Raw genomic sequence first — 22,279 nt, 5'->3', positions numbered from 1 at the left:
TAAAACATACAACCATACTTAAAACCACTGGGATGGAATTCAGACACCATAAGTTTCAATTTGGCTACTTACTGATCCTTTGTCAACTCTAAAGAAAGCAGCAACCTCTATGAGCTTTACTTTTCATTTTCTTTTTAAACGGGAGATATACGAATACTGCCTATTTCAAAACAATGAAACAATATAAACATAGGGTTTACATTTATTTACCTTGGAAGAGAGTACATTTTTATGTATTTTAGAGAACGTGAGATAATGAGAAAAGTCTTCTTTTTTGAATTTGGTTAGCTGCTGCCCATAAGAACTGTTTTACACTTCCCAGATGTCCCTTCTGAAATGTTGTTTTTCTCCAGCATTAGTTTATAGTTCTATACCAGTAGTTACTTCTACATTGTACTTTCAAATCCCCCTCATTAGATTTCTTTTTTTTTATTCTTGCATTCTCACTCTGCCTCTCATTACATGGTAGATGCTTCATAAATTTCATTAATGAAATTAGACCAGATTGAAAAATTCCCCAAATTTGGAGTTATCCTTATTCAGGCATGCCATCTGCTGGTTCCCTGGAGTATCTGTTAGTCGGCCTGAATTCCTTAATCCAATCAAGTACAATTCATGTGGAAGCATTGCTGAGTTTGTGTGTTGGGCAATTTTCCCACGTTCTTTCACTTCCTGTGTGCAGGTGCTATTCTTTCATTGAACCTCTCCAGAATTGTTTTTCCTGCAACCTTCTTTTACCTGTTGGCCACTCTAAAAACCCGGAGAAACGGAGTTTACGTTTCAGAACCCCGGAGTGACCAGAACGATATAACTGGGCATGCTCTGTAGGTTGGCCTGATTTGGAACATACTTACAGCTTGAAAGGGGGCATTTAATGCTGTTTGTTTCAGGATTGGCTGCATATTCGTCCTGGCACTCTATTGAGAGATGGCAGCCTTTCCCACCCTCTGGGCCCTCCCACTTTTCCATTTTGTCCCCGTGCCCAAATTTGGAGCCAGCCCTCCAGGATCTCCCAGCCAATCAAGAGACCACACATTGTTGCCTAAGAGACCCCGGATGCCAGCGAAAAGATTTATAGGTAGTGATTGGCCTACTGGAAGGGGTGGGGGCTAGACGGAGTCACAGAAACAGAAGCTATGGCAACACCAGCGCTAGAGGCTTGAGGAGAAAGACTTGAAGAGAAAGCCTTAAAGAGGTGAGAGCAGTGATCGCTGCATGAAAAAGATGGAGACTCTTTTGAGAGCTCTTCTCTCAGGTCCTCCTGGGCTTCTCACGAGGCTTGGCAGTGACCCCGGGAATTACATTTTGCTGTGTATTAGCAGTTAAATGACCAGGTGCATCGTATATATGAAATTAACAACCAACAAATAATTACTTCTGTGCTTATCAAAGCACTAGGTCTTTGCATTGTCTTATAGTTTCTCTTTGTTTCCACCTAGTTGAATATAAGATGAATTCATATTTAAATCTAGATCAGATCAGATCAGATCAGTCGCGCAGTCGTGTGCGACTCTTTGCGACCCCATGAATCGCAGCACGCCAGGCCTCCCTGTTCATCACCAACTCCCGGAGTTCACTGAGACTCACGTCCATCGAGTCAGTGATGCCATCCAGCCATCTCATCCTCTGTCGTCCCCTTCTCCTCTTGCCCCCAATCCCTCCCAGCATGCGAGTCTTTTCCAATGAGTCAACTCTTCGCATGAGGTGGCCAAAGTACTGGAGTTTCAACTTTAGCATCATTCCTTCCAAAGAAATCCCAGGGCTGATCTCCTTCAGAATGGACTGGTTGGATCTCCTTGCAGTCCAAGGGACTCTCAAGAGTCTTCTCCAACACCACAGTTCAAAAGCATCCATTCTTCGGTGCTCAGCCTTCTTCACAGTCCAACTCTCACATCCGTACCCTATTTCCTGATCATTTCCTGGCAATCTCTATTTCCTTCTCTGATGATACTGCAGCGTACAATGGGTGAGCTGTGTGTTAGTGGAGAAACTCAACCGTCTTCTGCTCTGTAAACGCCAAATAAAAACCCGATTATCCTGAGTCTAACCCCAATGTTCGGTTCCTAATGTTGAGTTGTACCTTCTTTGCCACTAGCTTTAATCCTTAAACCACCTCACCTCCACTATTGTGTTCATTCATTCCGCTGATTGAGACAAGGTTTTATTGAGCACCTACTGTGTACTACTGAGTTTAGGATTCAGGTGAGCACATTCAGAAAACCATATTAGCAGAGAAGCACCAGTTTTGTACCACATTCTCTGATCTGAAGTTCAGTGTGTCTGTACAGATAGTGCATGAAGGGAGAGGAAGGAGGATGAACCAAAAAGGTAAATTCATGGTGCACCTAGATCAGCATGCTAAGGATTCTGTAGCCATTACTGAGTCTCTGAAGGTTTTTGAGCTGACAAATGACAAACAGACCTTTAAAAAAATACTTCCCTGAATAGAGTAGTGGTTAGCCAAAGTTGGGGAGGACGGAAGTGTAGAGATATTGATCAAAGGGTACAAACCTTCAGTTATAAAAGGAATAAGTTCTAGAGACCTTATGTACAGCATGGTGACTATGTGGTGATGGTGGTGGTAGTTTAGTCGCTAAGTTGTGTCCCACTCTTGCAACCCCATGGACTGTAGCCCACCAGGTTCCTCTGTCCATGGGATTCTCCAGGCAAGAACACTGGAGTGGGTTGCCATTAACTTCTTCAGGGGATCTTCCTGCCCAGGGATCATGGTGACTATAGTTAATAATAATATATTATATACTTGAAATTTGCTAGAAGAGTAGATCTCAAGGGTATTCACACACACAGAAGCACACACATGCACACACACGCACACGTGCACACACACACAGTAACTATGGGAGGTGATGGATATGTTACATAGTTGGTTGTGGTAAGCATCCCACAATGTGTACATGTACTAAAACATCACCTTAAATATATACATTTTTAATATATGTATATTAATTATATACATACATTATGTACACATGTATACATGTATGTATACATGTACATGTATACATGTACATATGTATACATGTATACATACATGTATACATTTTAATATGTATATTAATTATATACATACATCATGTACACATGTATACATGCATGTATACATATGTACATGTATACATGTACACATGTATACATGTATACATACATGTATACATTTTAATATATGTATATTAATTATATACATATATTATGTACACATATATACATGTATGTATACATATGTACGCGTATACATGTACATATGTATACATGTACACATGTACACATATAATATGTACACATAATATGTACATATTAATATATGTAATAAATATATACATTTTTTAAAAAAACCCTCTTGTAGTAGACTGTAATCTCCATTATAGGCAAGACTTGTCTTTATACCTGTAATACAGACCTAATAAGTCTTTAGTGAAGTTGTGCAATGGTGACAGTGTGAAGAATGGCTTTGAAGATGGGATTGGAGGTGTGTTACCACTGGAACTTGACCAGAGGACCTAGCCTTGCCTTTAAGCATGACACTAGAAGCACACACTGGGGGTAAGGGCCAGAAGCCCTTTTTCTTCCCCTTTATCCAAAGAAAAATTAAAGGGGGACATGCAAGGACAGCCATTAAGGGGGAAAGAGGTCATGAAAAAACAACAGCCAGGTTTGTATGTAGAAGGAGGGAAGGCAACTTGCTTTGTCTTGTAATTTTTTGGTATGTTGTATGAAAGCGTCTGAGTGGTCTATACTGTGAACCAGTGTGGACATGCAGATATGCACACTGCCCATCATCCAGAGTGGACAGAGGAAAAAACTGTAAAAGGATAATGACAAAAACCAGGGCAGGATACCTCCATTTGCCTGCTTCAGGAAGACTATTACCAAGAGGGCTCTTTTGCTCAGCCAGGCCCATCTCCTGAAAACCAAACTTTATTCAAATTGATTTGAAAAAAAAAAAAGCCTAATTCAAATGATTTCTAGCTCTGAAGAACCAGGAAGGAAAAAAAAAAGCAAAACCTTAGGGAGGACCTGGAAAAACTACTTTGTCTTAATCAGAAATCGTGATTAAAATCAGTCAGATTGTTTTCTACTCAAACTGGGAAAAGAGAGTTTCTGAGCTTACAACAGAAGTTTTTAACCTGGTATAAGCAAAATGTAATATTAATATGTGGAGAAGGCAATGGCACCTCACTCCAGTACTTTGCCTCGAAAATCCCATGGATGGAGGAGCTTGGTAGGCTTCAGTCCATGGGGCCACTAAGAGTCGCACACGACTGAGTGACTTCCCTTTCACTTTTCACTTTCATGCATTGGAGAAGGAACTGGCAACCCACTCCAGTGTTCTTGCCTGGAGAATCCCAGGGACGGGGGAGCCTGGTGGCTGCCGTCTGTAGGATCACACAGAGTTGGACATGACTGAAGTGACTTAGCAGCAGCAGCAGCAATGTTAATATGAATTTTTCTAGGGAGAAGATTCATAGTTTTCATCATATCCTCAAAGAGTTTTATAGGCCTGAAAAAAATAAAATAAAAGATGGAAAACAATTGGTTTAAGGAATTCCCTGGCAGTCCAGAGGTTAGGACTCTGTATGTTCATTGCCGAGGGCCAGGGTCAATCCCTGGCTAGGGACTAAGATTTTGCAAGCTGAGTGGCTTAGCCTAAACAGATAAATAAAAATTGTTGTGTACACACAACTTCAATCAATTTAAATAGAAGAAACATCAAACATGAATAAATAGCAATAAAGAAGGAAATATGTGATTTTTAACTGAGCAGATCTAGACTCAGTGACCATGCTTTATATATTTGCCTGCTCATGTGTATTTTTATAGCAGCCAATTAATAATACTGTAATGAAATCATTTCTTACATCTTTGCAACTTAGCTGTTAGGAGCTAAGAATGTGAGGGCTCATCTGAACCTCCTTTATTTCCCCTTATTCCAGTGGGGTGGTATCAGCAGGCAACTGCAGGAAGACATTATCTATGGTTTAAAACCCTGAGGTTTTAAAACTATTGGCTTTCTCTTCAGCTCTAATTTAAACCTGAGAGGGAATATTACATGTCAAGTGAGAGTCACAAAATTTCAGATCAAGCATTTGGGGGAATCCTCTGTAAGTCCAAAACTAACGGTTAATTAAAAAAAAATTGTTTTTATTTATTTGGCTGTTCCAGGTCTTAGTTGTGGCATGTGGATCAAAATATTGTCTGGGTGAATTCCCTGGTGGTCCAGGGGACCTGGGTTCTATCCCTGGTCAGGGAACTACATCCCACATGCCCTTACAAAGACCTGGCTCGGCCAGATAAATAAATAAAAATAAATCTTGTTTTAAATTGTCTTATATTTGTTGCTATAATTTTTGGAGCCCTGGGTCACGCAGGCAAATCCTGTGCAGGCTCCAGCTCAGCACCACTGCTTTGGATCTGAAACATACCTTCAGAGAGGAAGAAGGCACAAACAAACAGAAACACTGAAGCTATATACTGAAAAATGCCATCCATCTGCTTTAAATATTTTTTACCTTAAAATATTTTGTTGTGCCCCTTCAAGGAGAGGCTTTGAAGAACTCTGGAAATAATAGGAAGTTCTAAGAAAGTCTGTGGTGATGCTATTTTTTTTTTAACTTTTTATTTTGTGTTGGAGTATAACCAATTAACAGTGTTGTGGTAGTTTCACATGAACCATGAAGGGTCTCACCCATACATATACATGTATCCATTCTCCCCCAGCCAGGCTGCCATTGAGCACAGTTCCTTGTGCTATATCATGGGTCCCTGTTGGTTATCCATTTTAAGTATAGCAGTGTGGACCTGTCCAAGTCAATCCTAAAAGAGATCAGTTCTGAATATTCATTGGAAGGACTGATGCTGAAGCTGAAGGTCCAATTCTTTGCCCACTTGATTCGAAGAGCCCATGCATTAGAAAAGACCCTGATGCTGGGAGAGATTGAAGGCAGGAGGAGAAGGGGATGCCAGAGGACGAGATGGTTGGATGGCATAACTGACTCAATGGACATGAGTTTGACTAACCTCCGGGAGATGGGAAAGGACAGGGAAGCCTGGCATGCTGCAGTCCATGGAGTTAGTCGGACATGACTGAGTGACTACTTGCAAAAAGTTTCAAAGCTAGTAAGTTTTAGAGCCAGGATCCAAACTGTGTAATGTAAAAAGTTTTGGTTGCAAACAACAGAAATAGATTCTAGCTAATGTGTGTGTGCTGTGTGCTTAGTCGCTCAGTTGTTTCCAACTCTTTGTCGCCCGCCAGGCTCCTCTGTCCATGGGGATTCTCCAGCCAAGAATGCTGGAGTGGGTTGCCATGCCCTCCTCCAAGGACTCTTCCCAACCCAGGGATCGAATCCAGGTCTCCCGCACTGCAGGCAGATTCCTTACCATCTGAGCCACCAGGGATGCCCCTACAAGAAGGGTCTTCTAGCTAATGTAGGTGAAATTTATTGAAGGCTATCAGGTGGCTCACAAAATGGATAAGAAAGGACATGCATGCACGCTAAGTTGCTTCAGTCGTGTCTGATTCTTTGTGACCCTGTGGACCATAGCCCACCAGGGTCCTCTGTCCCAGGGATTCTCCAGGCAAGAATACTGGAGTGGGCTGCCATGGCCTCCTCCAGGGGATCTTCCTGGCCCAGGGATCAAACCTGCATCTCTTCTGTCTCCAGAATTGGCAGGCAGATTCTTTACCACTAGCACCACCAAGGAAGCCCCTCCAAGAAGAGTCTAAGAACAGCTTAACAGTCTACTCAGAGCATCTATGGTACTTTGAATGATCACCTTGGCTGTAAAGCAAGGATAAGCCAGCATCAGTTACCTGGCCTAGCTTAGTCTTATGACTGGGCAAGGGGAGGCCGCCTCGATTAACCAACCCAGCAGACCCTAAACACTGAGGGAAAAGTAATCCCTCGTGGAAATTAGAGTGCTTTAATCCAATGAAGACATACATAGGGACTTCCCTGGCTGTCCAATGGTTAGAATTGGATCATAAAGAAGGTTGAGCGTTGAAGAATCGATGCCTTTTAATTGTGGTACTGGAGAAGACCTTTGAGACTCCCTTGGACAGCAAGGAGATCAAATGAGTCCATCCTAAAGGAAATCAACCCTGAATATTCATTGGGAGGACTGATGCTGCAGCTGAAGCTCCAAAACTTTGGCCACCTGATGCAAAGAGCCGACTCCTTGGAAAAGACCCCGATGCTGGCAAAGATTGAAGGCAGGAGGAGAAGGGAGGCAAAAGAGGATGAGATGGTTGGATGGCATCACGAACTCAATGGACATGAGTCTGAGCAAACTTGGAGATAGTGAAGGACAGGGAAGCCTGGTGTACTTCAGTCCATGGAGTTGCAAAGAGCTGGGCACAACTTAGTGACTGAACAACAGCAGTCATGGTTAAGACTCAACATTTCCAATACAAGGGATGTGAGTTCATCTCCGGTGGGAGAACTGAGATCCCACATGCCATGAGGCCACAAAAATGAAGGCAGACATATACAGTACTGGGTGTACTGTATATTTTCCCCAGTGTATTTTTCTCAATAAACCCAAATCTGTCCATATATAAATTCTTGGCCTTGTCCATCGTACTATTCTACTTCTTAAACATGGTAGCAAGCTAGAGCCCTTGTTAGCTAGATGTCAGGAAGTTAACAGAGGAAGAAGGAGGTCACAAGGGACAAAATGGAGTAGATCAGATTGCACAGTGATTTTATAAATACTTCTTTCTGACCAATATGGTATGTTCTTAGCTAAGAGTGATTCTGATTTTTCCCGCTTGGTCCAATGAAAATCAAACAGAGTTAAACAGACCTGGGTCTGATTCTCTGTTTCACCACCTACTGTCTGTATAACTCTGGGCAAAGCAAAGTGAGCCTCATTTTCTTCATCTGTAAAATAAGCTAAAACCCACCACCTTACCATATTGTTATGGGTTTAACTGAACAAACCTGTTAAGTGCCTGACATATAAAATACTCCCAGTAAATGTCACTCTCCCGCTAGTCCCTGTCCCAGTGTACTGAAAAAGATTATATGGTATTAGTATTTTTAGTATTCTGAAGATTGTATGATTCATTTCTTCTGAAGACATAGTTTTTCTTACAGAAGAATATCCAGTTATTTCATGATGGCATTTGCACCTCCAAAAAACACAAATGGTCCCAAAATGCAGACAAAGATGAGTACCTGGACACCCCTAAACCATCAGCTTTTGAATGACCGGGTGAGTAATAAGAACTATTGTATTAGTTGAAATCATACTTTGAAGGGAAAAAAAGCATTAAAATTTTGGTAATCAAAGCATAAACAGGAATTGCTTAGGATTGTATAGGGGATAAAAAAACAAAAACAAAATGAAGGATTTCTTCAAACATTTTAATTGAAAAAAACTGAAATACATTTAGAACAAAAATAAAGAAAACTTTAATTGCGCCCCAGTTACATTGCCAGAGGTGGCAAGAGATACAAAGTTCCTGCTTGGAAAGAAAGATCTTAGGGACTTCCCTGGTGGTCCAGTGCCTAAGACTCTTTGCTCCCAGGGCTGGGGCCCAGGTTCTATCACTGGCCAGGAAATTCAGTCCCACATACTGCAACTAAAGACCCTGTGTGCTGCAACTAAGACTCAGCACAGCCAAATAAATTAATAAACATTTTTTTAAAGATTTAGATAAGAAAGCTGTGGTACATATACACAATGGAGTATTACTCAGCCATTAAAAAGAATACATTTGAATCAGTTCTAATGAGGTGGATGAAACTGGAGCCTATTATACAGAGTGAAGTAAGCCAGAAAGAAAAACACCAATACAGTATACTAATGCATATATATGGAATTTAGAAAGATGGTAACAATAACCCTGTGGACGAGACAGCAAAATAGACACTGATGTATAGAACAGTCTTATGGACTCTGTGAGAGAGGGAGAGGGTGGGAAGATTTGGGAGAATGGCATTGAAACATGTAAAATATCATGTATGAAACGAGTTGCCAGCCCAGGTTCGATGCACGATGCTGGATGCTTGGGGCTGGTGCACTGGGATGACCCAGAGGGATGGAATGGGGAGGGAGGAGGGAGGAGGGTTCGGGATGGGGAACACATGTATACCTGTGGCGGATTCATTTTGATATTTGGCAAAACTAATAGAATTATGTAAAGTTTAAAAAAAAAAAAGATTTAGGGGATGAGAAGGAGGAGTGTCTACCAGCTCCCCTTCACCTCCATATCCAACTGGTTTTCAGGTTCTGTGAGTCTTCCTCCGAGGTCTCTTCATCCAGACCCCTTTTCTCCTTTGACTTGTGCACATCCAGCTCCACGTTCTCAGTTCACACACTCACCCCCCTTTGCCTGGCACATTGCAGTAACCCCTCAGCTGGTTTCACTGTCTCTAATCCATCCTCTATTCTGGTCCCAGAATGATCTTTCTAAAATACCAAACTAATCCTATGAAGCAAGAGATAACAGACTGTTCCAAAGAATAAATTCCACCCTACCCACCATGCATAGCACTGAGGACCCCTTCATGTGTGTTAGTCACCGAGTCATGTCCGACTCTTGGAGACCCCATGGACTATAGCTGGCCAGGCTCCTCTGTCTGTGGGATTCTCCAGGCAAGAATACTGGAGTAGGTTGCCATGACCTCCTCCAAGGGATCTTCATGACCCACGGATCGAACCCAGTGTCCTTTATATCACCTGCATTAGCAAGTGAGTTTTCTTTTTTTAATTTATTTGGTTGCAATTTTGTTGAAGCATGTGAACCCTTAGTTGAAGCATGTGGGATCTAGTTCCCTGACCAGAAATCAAACCCAGGCCCCCTGCATTGGGAGCATGGAGTCTTAGCCCCTGGACCACCAGGGAAGTCCCAGCAGGTGAGTTCTTTAACACTGGCTCCACCTGGGAAGCCTGAAGAGCTTTTGTCAAATTTTATGAGAATTTCTAGGGAATTCCCTGGTGGCCCAGTGGCTCAGTCTGTGCTCCCAATGCAGGGGGCTGGGTTCCATCTGCGTTCAGGAAACTAGATCCCACATGCCGCAAGAGTTTGCATGCTGCAGCTAAAGAACCCACATGGCACAACTAAGACCCAGTGCAGTCAAATAAATAAAAATGTTTAAAAATTTCATGATTATTTCTAGATGAGCAATGATAAGAGAAATAACAATTTCTATTAGAAATGATATTTATTTTGTTGTTCAGAACTCCCATTTTATCACCCCCCCCCCCACCATTTTTAGTTTGGTTTAGTTAGGTTCTAGTTTGGAGTAAAACTATTTTCAAAAATCTTAGCCTGCCATATGTAAAATAGATAGGCAATGGGAATTTGCTGCATGGCTCAGGAAACTCACACAGGGGCACTGTATCAACCTAGAGGGGTGGGGTGGGGAGAGAGAGGGACTGCCAAGTCACTTCAGTCGTGTCCGACTCTGCGACCCCATAGACGGCAGCCCAACAGGCTCCCCCATCCCTGGGATTCTCCAGGCAAGAACACTGGAGTGGGTTGCCATTTCCTTCTCCAATGCATGAAAGTGAAAAGTGAAAGTGAAGTCGCTCAGTCGTGTTCGACTCTTCGTGACCCCATGGACTGCAGCCTACCAGGCTCCTCCGTCCATGGGATTCTCCAGGCAAGAGTACTGGAGTGGGGTGCCATCACCTTCTCCGAGAGAGAGGGGAGGGAGGTTCAAAAGGGAGGGGATATATGCATACCTATGGCTAATTCATGTTGAAGTTTGATAGAAAACAACAAAATTCTGTCAAGCAAAATCCTTCAATAAAAAAATAATTAAAATTAAAAAACTGTCAAATCACTATGTTGTACACCTGAAACTAACATTATATTGTATGTCAATTATAATTCAATAAAAATTAAATATAATACAAATTAAAAAAATCTTGGCCTGTGTATATACCCATATGTATGTGAATGAATGTATCAGTACTTAAGACACACACATGGAATTTGCATATGTATACAGCAAACTGATAATAGTGTGTGCACAAGTGCTCAGTCTTGTCTGACTCTTTGCAACTCCACAGACTGTAGGCCTCCAGGCTCCTCTGTCCGTGGAATTTTCCAGGCAAGAATATTAGAGTGGGTCGCCATGCCCTCCTCCAGGGAATCTTCCCATCCCAGGGATTAAACCCACATCTCTTTATGTCTCCTGCATCGGCAGGTGGGTTCTTTACCGGTTGAGCCACCAGAGAAGCCCAACTATCAATAGTGGTTTCCCCTAAAAAGTTGGACAACATGGAAGAGTGGGAGGGAAGTCTGTTGGAAGAGAGAGTTTTTGTTTTTTACCGTATACAGTGCAATGATTTTTAACAATTTAAAAAACAAATATAAGTAAAAGCGAGCAAAGAACAGTAATGCTGAGAATTAAAAAACAAGGGTTCCAGATCAGCTATACTAAATAATCTCCTGCTTGACTTCAGCGAGTCTCTTATGCCTCTGATCTTTACTACCTGCCTTTGGAAATTGAGTGGCTTGGATCAGATGACCTCATAGGCCCCTTCCAGGTCTAACATTCTGACACTGTGAAAGTGGTTAAAAATAGATACCTAAGTTTACAGCTGGGCAGACCGTGTCCATACGATAACTTCAAGGGCTTTTCTACACTTCTACAACAGGGCATTTGCCAGTGATCAGCGTAATTTTGAGGTCCTCTTTTTCTGTTTTGGCCACACTGCACAGCATATGGGATTTTAGTTTGCTGGCCAGGGATAGAACCCAGTCACCCTGCATTGCACTTGTGGAGTCTTAAACATTGTACCACTAGGGAAGTCCCTGGTTTTTGTTTTAATTTTGCCTTTTTTCTATTCTATAGTGAAACGAAAAATATGAAACTGTTTCAGTCTAAAATAAACCTCATAGGAGTTTAACTTCACAAGAGGCTTTAAGCAGAGGGATTGAATTCAAATGTAGATGCCAAAATTATAGCATCCTCATATTACAAGATAATTCAGACCTTGTGAAAACGTTGAGAGGAGGAATGTTTTATAAGTATGTATTTCTTTGCTGTCTAGTGTAGGTTTTTTTTTTTTCCATCTAGTGTTTTAATTGAAAGTGATCAACATTTCTTTTTTTTTTTTTAATATGGTTCACACATGTAGTACAGTACACATGTAGTTATAAAGGGTGTTCTGAGCAAAAGCACCTAACCACCATCCATCGGTCATAATTTGGGAGCCCCAAAATGTCTGATGCCTCCATGGGAATGATGTCATATGCTGAAATATGCAACCACAGTGTCAACAGACTAAAATAACAACCATGGGATTTTGACTTAACAGCAGGCTCTGAATAAACTGTGATGTGAGTAAACTGTGATGTAAACCAACTGCAACATTCTTCAAGGAAAGACGATTCTCTCTAATGTTTTCCACTTGAAGTGATACTGTTTCCGGGCTCTTTTTTTATTTTAATTGAAGTATGGCTGATTTACAATGTTGTGTTAGTTTCAAGTGTACAGCAAAGGGATTCAATTATACATATCTATTCTTTTTCAGATTCTTTCCCTTATGGGTGATTACACAATATTGAGTAGTGTATGTACTATAAGTAGGTCCTTGTTGGTTATTTATTTTATATATAACAGTTTGTATATGTTAATCCCAAACTCCCAATTTATCCTTCCAACCCTCTTCCAGCTTTTTAAGATCAAAAATCTGATTGCAAAGCCTTGGAATGAAGACTTGCTCCCAACCAGAGACTATAAGATTCTGAGTCTGCCTGAGGGCCTGACAGTTAAATAATTTGTTCCAAATTATACTTCTTGTCAAGGGTAGAGTCAGAACCAGATCTGAGTTTGTCTAGTGTTTCTCTTTCTGCCCATCATGCCTATCAGTTCCTACCTGACTCTAATCGCCTTTTGATGAAGAATTGGATTTGCTTGGACTCTGCTTAGACTTGGTCATTGGCCCTCTAAAGACCCTATCTCCTACCCTCTTTATTTGATTTTATTATCAATGACTGACTTGATTTATTATTTATTTATTTAAATATTTATTTTATTTATTTGTTTGACTGCACTGGGTCTTCATGATGGCATGCAGGATCTCTAGATGTGGCGTGTGGAATCTTTTTAGTTGCAGCAAGTGGAATCTAGTTCCCTGACCAGAGATGGAACTCGGGCCTCTACATAGGGAGTTTGGAGTCTTAGCCACTAGACCACCAGGGAAGTCCCCCTGCCACCTTCTTGCTGACTCTCCACACCCCTTCAAGTCGGTGCCCCTTTCTTTCTGATGCCTTCTGTTGTCATTGGACACCATGATGGTCCTCCCAACCTCCTTTTGAAAGGAGGTTGTCATCCTGGGACCTAATTGTTTTTTTTTCCCCACTGTCAGGTCAAATCATGGGCAGCAATTCATTGAGAATGTAGGGCTTGAGGTCAGAATAGGGAAGATCAAGGTTGGGGGTCAGAATAGAAAGACCATAGTTCTAGCAGGGTTTCCTAGGTGTTAGTGATAAAGAATCTGCCTGTCAATGCAGGACATGCAAGAGATGTGGGTTTGATCCCTGGGTCAGGGAGATTCCCCTAGAGTGGGAAATGGCAACCCAGTCCAGTATTCTTGCCTGGAAAATCCCATGGACAGAGGAGCCTGGCAGGCTACAGTCCATGGGGTCTCCAAGACTTGGACATGACTAAGCACAAGAGATGGGAATACCAGACCACCTGATCTGCCTCTTGAGAAATTTGTATGAAGGCCAGGAAGCAACAGTTAGAACTGGACATGGAACAACAGACTGGTTCCAAATAGGAAAAGGAGTTCATCAAGGCTGTATATTGTCACCCTGTTTGTTTAACTTCTGTGCAGAGTACATCATGAGAAACGCTGGACTGGAAGAAACACAAGCTGCAATCAAGATTGCCAGGAGAAATATCAATAACCTCAGATATGCAGATAACACCACCCTTATGGCAGAAAGTGAAGAGGAACTAAAAAGCCTCTTGATGAAAGTGAAAAGGAGAGTGAAAAAGTTGGCTTAAAGCTCAGCATTCAGAAAATGAAGATCATGGCATCCGGTCCCATCACTTCATGGGAAATAGATGGGGAAACAGTGGAAACAGTATCAGACTTTATTTTTCTGGGCTCCAAAATCACTGCAGATGATGACTGCAACCATGAATTTAAAAGACGCTTACTCCTTGGAAGGAAAGTTATGACCAACCTAGATAGCATATTCAAAAGCAGAGACATTACTTTGCCAACAAAGGTTTGTCTAGTCAAGGCTATGGTTTTTCCTGTGATAATGTATGGATGTGAGAGTTGGACTGTGAAAAAGGCTGAGCGCTGAAGAATTGATGCTTTTGAACTGTGGTGTTGGAGAAGGCTCTTGAGAGTCCCTTGGACTACAAGGAGATCCAACCAGTCCATTCTGAAGGAGATCAGCCCTGGGATTTCTTTGGAGGGAATGATGCTAAAGCTGAAACTCCAGTACTTTGGCCACCTCATGCGAAGAATTGACTCATTGGAAAGGACTCTGATGCTGGGAGGAATTGGGGGCAAGAGGAGAAGGGGATGACAGAGGATGCGATGGCTGGATGGCATCACTGACTTGATGGACATGAGTCTCAGTGAACTCTGGGAGTTGGTGATGAACAGGGAGGCCTGGCGTGCTGTGATTCATGGGGTTGCAAAGAGTCGGACACAACTGGGTGAATGATCTGATCTGATCTGAAGCACACTTGCACCACATGGCTTTTTAGTGAGGAACCAAGTATATTATTCAGCTGAACATACAGTCTGGAACCAATGATTTTTCTTTAAAATCTATAAAGGTAACCCTTCTGGCCTCTGCTTATCCTCTCTAAAACAGAAAAAGTGAACCAAAAGATCCTAAGATTCCTTTTAGCCCTAAAATTCTATGACATCTGAATCTCTTGTTGTTGTTCAGTCAGCAGGTGTTTTGTTGAGAGCTTCCCCTGGAACCTGTGGATCATATAAGGGAAAGTAGGTGTAATCTACCTGGGAAGAGAAAATGAACAGAATCATCTGGCGGGCAATAGCGAATCCTAGAAAGGCCAGGTGGAGCATGGGCTGCAAGTGGAGGAGGAGTTGAGAAGAGTGAGACCAGTGGGTGCCAGAAAATTGCTGGTGCCCGAGACTTAGGAGGGGAATTAGATGCTTGATAGGACTTTGTTAGACACAAGAGAAGGGCTCAGGAAATGTGTGAATCCTGATTTTTCTCTTTTTTTTGTTGTTATTCTTTATTTTTTCTTGGCTGCACTGAGTCTTCATTGGTGCACGAGGGCTTTCTCTAGTTGCAGCGAGTGGAGGCTACTCTCTAGCTGCAGTACGTGGACTCTAGGCCGTGCAGGATCAATAGTTGTGGATCACTGGCTTAGCTGCGCCGAGGCATGTGGAATCTCCCCGACCAGGAATGGAACCTGTATGCCCTGCATTGGCAGGCAGATTCTTAACCCCTGGACCACCACGAAAGCCCTGAATCCTGATTTTTCAGTCTTCTGAAAAATTCTATAGGTTTTAAAATTTTATTTTATAGGCTCTCTTCTATTTTCCTTTTCTTTGTTTGCTTGTTTTGACCACTTCGTTGGCCTGTGGGACCTTAATTGCCCAACCAGGGATTGAACCTTTGCTTTCTGCAGCAGAAACACAGAGTCTTAACCACTGGACCACCCGGGAAATCCCCTCTACTATCTCTATTATCTAGAAATTCTGAGATCATCTGTCACTGTTATTTGAGGGTCCTAGTAGCCCAAGGGGCAGTTAATTAGGAGGGAGGAGAAAATGGTATTCTTGTTCTTTTTCTCTAAAGTATAAAAAGTGTCTACCTGTGATATATGATATTCCCTGGTTAGTTGCAAAGATGGCATTTTACGGCCTTGAGGTTGTTGTTGAATCAATTATTTCAGTCTCCATTTTGCCTGCCCTTTGAAAGCAGAATTTGAGAGTCTAAAAAAAGAAAGGAAAACAGATCTGTTGGAAGCATGAAACCAGCTCCTCATCCTCCTCCACAAAAGCGAAGAAATAGCCCTGAGCTAGTTTCTAAATAGGAATAGTGCAAGAGAATTTAGAAAGTGCCAGGAGGAAGGGAAAACATGGAGCCCGATTTTGAAAGCCCACAGAGCACAGGGTGGGCGCCAGAGAGACAGTCACACCTGTTACCTGCTGTCTCTTGCTTCCTGGCTCCAGCTTGCCCTCCTCTGCCAAACCTTCTTGCTCGAGTTGTCCCTTCCTCACCCATTCAGATAGATACACATGTGACTGAAGCTCAGGAAAACACCTCTCCACTAATACGTAAATACACTCACATGGTAGCGATACATCCAAAGGATATTCATTTGTCACAAGCATATTCATTCCTTCCAGCAAGCTTGAGCACCTGTAATATGCCACATACAGCACTCTGCAGTGGAGAAGTCAAGGTGAATAAGACATAGTTTCTGTCCTCAATGGTATATAACAACAAACCTATACACTGAGCTATAAGCCCAGAGGTGCACATATGCAAACATATATGTAATGTACACCCACTGGTATGTGAACTCATGAAATAAAAAAAAACAGAGCTACTCACTCATAAATTTCACAAGTTCTAATACTAGTCATGCTGAAATATTTGGAGGGAGGTTGTCCGTTTTCCAATTTTTCCTTTGTCAGTTTTGTCATCGCCTTTCATATTCCAAAAATGATTTCACTTTATAGTTCCATTCTTTTCTTATTTCTTGCCTTTAAAAAATTATTTATTCTCTAAAATGAATTGTCTCACATGGAGAAACTGAGAAAAAGGAAAGTTTGCCCAAGTTATAAATAAAGTTACCCTTTCAGGTACAAAATCTGTCTCTTTATACTCAGTTGATAAAATGGAAAAGACTGGCAATATTTAGTGATTGATCCTTTAATGATGTCTTTTTAAAAATTCATTTATTTTATTTTTGACTGTGCTGGGTTTTCATTGCTGTGCATGGGCTTTCTTTAGTTTTGGCAAGCAGGGGCCACTCTGGCTGCAGTGAGCAGGCTTCTCATTATGGTGGCTTCTCTTGTTGGGGAGCAGGGGCTCTAGGGCATGCAGGCTTCAGTTCTCGTAGCACTTGTGCTCAGTTGCACCTAGGCATGTGGAATCTTTTGGAACAAAGGATTGAGCCAATGTCCCCTGCATTGGCAGGCAGATATTTAACCACTGGACCATCAGGGAAGTCCTAATGATGTCTTTTTAATGGGTATTTTGAACCACAAAATATGAAATCATTCCATCTTTATTTTTTTAATTGTAGGTATTTGAAGAAAGAAGAGCTCTGCTTGGAAAATGGGTACCTATTTAAAGTATACTTGATTCTAAGTCAGAAAGAGAAAGACAAACACCATATGAATATCACTTATATGTGGAATCTAAACTGTGGCACCAATGAACCTACCCTCAAAACAGAAACAGACTCACAGACGTAGAGATCAGACTTGTGGTTGCCAAGTGGGAGGAGAGGAGGGAGCAGGACAGACCGGGAGTTTGGGGTTGGTAGATGCAAGCTATTACATTTAGAATGGCTAAGCAACAAGGTCCTACTGTATAGCACAGGGAACTATATCTAGTATCCTGGAATAAACCATAATGAAAAAGAACATAACAAAGGAATGTATATAAATCTATATATCCATATCTAAGTTACTTTCACACTTCCTCAAAGGAAACACAGTCTCAATGACCATTGTCCATGATCAAAGTACAGTAAGTCCGCTCTGTATGAATGAGTTCTGTTCCAAAAGCGAATTCATAGGTCCAATTTGATCGTAAATCCAACACAGTCAGCCTCGGTACCCAACTAACACAACTGGCTACACCCCGCTGTTTGTAAGCTTGCTTCCAGACATCCTGGGCTTGAAATTAAAAAACTGCTCTGCTGTACTGTAAAGTACACAAAAGCACAGCCACCTGTAGTGGATGGACACACATGACCGTGCACGCCAGACGCATGAACTAATGTGATTGGACATGCGAACACACATTCGCATCTTTGAAAGTTCGAAACTCAAATGTTTGTATGAGGGGACTTACTCGATTCCTCTCTGGCTAATGTGTATTACTCATCAAATTCCTTTACAGTTCTCATTGAGAGTCTCTTCCACCCAAGAGAACTGGAAACATGGTCATACAAAAATGTGTACACTAATGTTCACAGTGGCATTATTCATAATTGTCAAAAATGTAAACACCCAAACGTCCATTTGGTGAGAAATGGATAAACAAAATGGGGTCTAGCCAAACAATGGAACAGTGTTCAAACTGAAAATGAAAGGCAGTTCTCTTTCAAGCTACTCATGAATGAACTTTGAAGATATTGTGCTACGTGAAATAAACCAGACACAAAAGGACCAATATTGTTTGACTCCACTTTTATGAAGTTCTTAGAATAGGCAAATTCACAGAGAAAGAAAGCAAAATACAGGTTACGAAGAAATAGGGATGTTACTTAACCGGTAGAGTTTCAGCTTGAGTTTTAAAAACAGTTCTGCAGGGGGGAGGAGCCAAGATGGCGGAGGAGTAGGACGGGGAGAACACTTTCTCCCCCACAAATTCATCAAAAGAGCATTTAAACGTCGAGTAAATTCCACAAAACAACTTATGAATGCTGGCAGAGGACATCAGGCACCCAGAAAAGCAGCCCAACTCTTCGAAAGGAGGTAGGAAAAAATATAAAAGACAAAAAAAGAGACAAAAGAGGGAGGGACGGAGTTCCATCCCGGGAAGGGAGTCTTAAAAAGAGAGAAGTTTCCAAACACCAGGAAACCCTCTCACTGCCGAATCTGGGCCGAGCTTTGGAAGCACAGAGGGCAACATAAAAGGGAGGGGAAAAAAAAAAAATAAACAATTAAAAATCGCGGATTGTGAGCCCTACGGGAACTCCCCCAGCGGAGAAGCAGTGCAGATGCCTGCACACGGCATTAGCAAGTGGGGGCTGGTCAGGGAAGTGCGGCGCGGGCTGTGTCCCTTAGAGTAAGAATCGGCCCGAATGTCCTGAGCGCTATCTGAGCGAAATAATTTGGGCTAGCAAACCAGACTGTGGGATATCTACCACGAGAAAAGCCAGCCCTAACCTAAGACACCGCCAGGCCCGCGCACGGAACAAAGGACTGAACAGAGATAGCCAGCTGCAGACCTTCCCCCTCCGGTGACAGGCAGCCAGAGCCGGAAGGGGGCAATCGCAGCCCCAGAGAGACCCTATCTATAAAACTGTAAGCAGGCTTCTTTGCTAACTAAAACTTCTTGGGGGTCTGGACGGTCAACATCTGCCTGAGAAGGTGCGCCGGTTTTACACCCAGATAACCGAGTGGCGGGGAGGCGATAAGTCGCAGCATTGGCGCCCGCCAAACACCTCATCACCTGAGCTGCTCGGATCTGGGAAGAACACAAAACGCAGGCCCAACCGAGTCTGCACCTCTGAGGACTACCCGAGTGCCTGAACCTGAGCGGCTTGGACCTGGGAGCTCAGCCCAGGGCCGGCCTCTGATTGTTCCCGGCGGAACAACCTAGAGCCCAAGCAGTGTGGGCAGGGAGGCTACACGCGCCGTGAGCGGGGGCAGACCCAGTGTGGCTGAGGCACTGCCAGCGCACGCCAGTGTTATCTGTTTGCAGCATCCCTCCCTCCCTCCCCACAGCGCGGCTGAACAAGTGAGCCTAAAAAAAAAAAAAAAAAAAAAAAAAAATAGTGTCCTCAACCATCCCCTTTGTGTCAGGGCGGGAACCAGACACTGAAGAGACCAGCAAACAGAAGAAGCTATAACAGAGGGAAACGCCTTGGAAGCTACAGGCCATAGATTAAAACCCTGTGGTTACTACGGATTACATAGGAAGGGGCCTATAGATCTTGAGAAATATAAGTCGGACTAAGGAACTGCCAAAAATGAACTGAACCCACAATACTCACAACAAAACCAGAGAAAGACCTAGATATATTTTTACTATTTTTACGATCAATCTTTCTTTCTTTTTTTTCTTTTTTTAATTAAAAAAAATTTTTTAAGTCCTCTATTGTCCTTTAATTTTCACTTTTATAACTATTACTTTGCAAAAAAAAAAAAAGACCCTATTTTTTTTTCTTCTTCAGCAAACTTCATATATATATTTTATAATTTTTTGACCGTGTTTTTTTTTTTTCTTTTTTCTTTTTCTTATTTTCTTTAACATTGTATTTTTGAAATTCCAAACTCTACTCTAGATTTTTAATTTTAGCCTTTTGATATATGTTATCAATTTTGTACCTATAGTTTTTTTCATTATTTCTGTGACTTTTTTTTCCCCTCTGTTTCTTTCTCTTCTTCTTTTATATAACATCGTATATCTGCAATTCCAAACTCTACTCAAGATTTTTAATTTATGCTTTTTGGTATTTGATATCAATTTTGTACCTGTATTTTCTTTATAATTTTTGTGACATTGTTTTTGTTGGTTTGTTTGTTTTCTCTCTTTATTTTTCTTCTTCTTCTTCTTCTTTTTTTTTTTTTTTTAACGTTGTATTTTTGAAACTCCAAACTCTACTCTAGATTTTTAATTTTTGCTTTTTGGTATTAGTTATCAATTTTGTACCTGTAGTTTCTTTATAATTTTCACGACCTTGTTTGTTTTTCTTTGTTCGTTTTTTCTCTCTTTCTTTTCCTTCTTCTTTTCATTAACATCGCATTTTTGAAATTCCAAACTCTACTCTAGATTTCTAATTTTTGTTTTTATGTATTTGTTACCAATTTTGTACCTTTAAGAACCCAATCTTCAGGACCCATTTTTCACTAGTGTACGAGATTACTGGCTTGACTGCTCTCTCTCCCTTTGGACTCTCCATTTTCTCCACCAGGTCACCTGTATCTCCGCCCTAACCCCTCTCTACTCTACCCAACTCTGTGAGTTTCTGTGTGTTCCAGACGGTGGAGAACACTTAAGGAACTGATTACTGGCTGGATCTGTCTCCCTCCTTTTCATTTCCCCCTTTTATCCTTCTGGCCACCTCTGTCTCCTGCCTCCTTCTTCTCTTCCCTGTATAACTCCGTGAACATCTCTGAGCGGTCCAGTTGTGGAGTGCACATAAGGAAGTGACTACTGGCTAGCCCACTCTCTCCACTATTGATTCCACCTCATCTCATTTGGGTCACCTCTAACTCCCTCCTCCCTCTTCTCTTCTCCATGTAATGCTGTGAACCTCTCTGAGTGACCCTCACAGTAGAGAAACTTATCATCTTTAACGTAGATGTTTTATCAGTGGTGCTGTATAGAAGGAGAAGTTTTGAAACTACTGTAAAATTAAGACCGATAACTGGAAGTAGGAGGCTTAAGTCCAAACCCTGACTCCAGGGAACTCCTGACTCCAAGGAACATTAATTGACAGGAGCTCATCAAATGCCTCCATACCGACACTGAAACCAAGCACCACACAAGGGCCAACAAGTTCCAGGGCAAGACATACCAAGCAAATTCTCCAGCAACAAAGGAACACAGCCCTGAGCTTCAAGATACAGGCTGCCCAAAGTCACCCCAAAACCATAGACATCTCATAACTCATTACTGGACATTTCATTACACTCCAGAGAGAAGAAATACAACTCCATCCACCAGAACATCGACACAAGCTTCCCTAACCAGGAAACCTTGACAAGCCACCTGTACAAACCCACACACAGCGAGGAAACGCCACAATAAAGAGAAATCCACAAACTGCCAGAATACAGAAAGGACACCCCAAACTCAGAAATTTAAACAAGATGAAGAGACAGAGGAATACCCAGCAGATAAAGGAACAGGATAAATGCCCACCGAACCAAACCAAAGAGGAAGAGATAGGGAATCTACCTGATAAAGAATTCCGAATAAGGATAGTGAAATTGATCCAAAATCTTGAAATTAAAATGGAATCACAGATAAATAGCCTGGAGGCAAGGATTGAGAAGATGCAAGAAAGGTTTAACAAGGACTTAGAAGAAATAAAAAAGAGTCAATATATAATGAATAATGCAATAAGTGAAATTAAAAACACTCTGGAGGCAACAAATAGTAGAATAACAGAGGCAGAAGATAGGATTAGTGAATTAGAAGATAGAATGGTAGAAATAAATGAATCAGAGAGGATAAAAGAAAAACGAATTAAAAGAAATGAGGACAATCTCAGAGACCTCCAGGACAATATTAAACGCTACAACATTCGAATCATAGGGGTCCCAGAAGAAGAAGACAGAAAGAAAGACCATGAGAAAATACTTGAGGAGATAATAGTTGAAAACTTCCCTAAAATGGGGAAGGAAATAATCACCCAAGTCCAAGAAACCCAGAGAGTCC

Source organism: Bubalus kerabau, chromosome 23, assembly GCF_029407905.1.
Source record: "Bubalus kerabau isolate K-KA32 ecotype Philippines breed swamp buffalo chromosome 23, PCC_UOA_SB_1v2, whole genome shotgun sequence".
NCBI classification, from domain to species: Eukaryota; Metazoa; Chordata; class Mammalia; order Artiodactyla; family Bovidae; genus Bubalus; species Bubalus kerabau.
This window is presented reverse-complemented; position numbering follows the sequence as displayed.